General features: G+C 55.6%; 1 protein-coding gene across 1 annotated transcript in view; it reads left to right on the top strand.

Moving 5' to 3' along the window:
- The first annotated feature begins 582 nt into the window (after positions 1–582).
- Positions 583–1,060, top strand: part of HDHD3 (haloacid dehalogenase like hydrolase domain containing 3) — a 5,488-nt gene continuing 5,010 nt past the window's right edge. Inside the window, exon 1 of the mRNA XM_004712535.2 lies at positions 583–609. The gene's annotated coding sequence lies outside the window, so the exon portion shown is untranslated. The remainder of the gene's footprint in view (positions 610–1,060) is intronic.

Raw genomic sequence — 1,060 nt, 5'->3', positions numbered from 1 at the left:
GTGTTCTACAGAGGCAGTGGGGCAAGGAGTCAGGCACAAGATGTGCCACACATATTTAGTAAATGAACAAGGTGGGTGGGTTGGCTTTCATTTCTCATTGTATAGCCTTGTTTTACATTTTTGAGAACAGTATGCATTCATTACATTTGCAAAACAAAACACAATGCCTTTTCTTCTTAAAAAGGGAAGGGAAGGGGGATGGGGAGGCAGCAGTTCGATACCTGCCAAGGATTTCTCCCTCAGTAAATCGTCTAAGGTTAAACAAGTCTCCAAACTCATGGCCATCCAGTGATTCCAACCCAGGTGACCCTATAGGGCAGGATGGAACTGCCCCTGGGGGTTCTGAGTCTGTCACTCTTTACAAGAGTAGAAAGTCCCCTTGCTTCCCCAGAGCAGCTGGTGGGCCCAACGTGTAGCCACTACTCTGGGGCCCCCCAGACAGCTCTCCAATGGAAAGCAAGTCTAGTACTGATTGGGCAGGCCAGGGCCAGAGAGGGGTGGGGCCTTACCTGAGTCCACACAGCATCTGCAAGCCAGGACTGAACCATTTACTCCCAAATCAGCAGACGCCTCCCAGAAATGTTCCGACTGCCAGGAGGCAGAGCAGCCGTGAGTAGGCAGTGGGCAGCAGAGGGTCTCGGGGGGAGGACGAGTGACAAAGGGTGAAGATCTCGGAGGGGAAAGGCTGTGAGACTGGATGTGAGGTGAAGGGGCTAGGGGTGAGGGAACAAAGGTTCTAAGGGACTGGGCTTCACGAAGCGGACGTGAGCGGGTGACACTGGGGGTGCGCTGGGTGAAAGGACTGAGGATGAAGCCCACACGTTTTTCACTGCCATGCAGGTGATTCTCGTAGCGCCCCCACGGGCAGGGTAGGTCTGCCCCGGGGGTTTCCCAGACACACTCTGCAGGGGACAGACAGCCTCGTCTCTCTCCAGTCGGAGCTGCTGCTGGTTTCAAACTGTTGACCCTTGCGGCCGGGAGCTCATTCCGAGGGGACACGGTGGGGGAGACCTAAACGGTGGGAGTCGAGGGGGGGGTGCAGTGGAAGGGGCAGGTCGGA

Source organism: Echinops telfairi, unplaced genomic scaffold (assembly GCF_000313985.2).
Source record: "Echinops telfairi isolate 266 unplaced genomic scaffold, ASM31398v2 ScPeMD7_7410;HRSCAF=8448, whole genome shotgun sequence".
NCBI lineage: Eukaryota > Metazoa > Chordata > Mammalia > Afrosoricida > Tenrecidae > Echinops > Echinops telfairi.
This window is presented reverse-complemented; position numbering and strand designations above follow the sequence as displayed.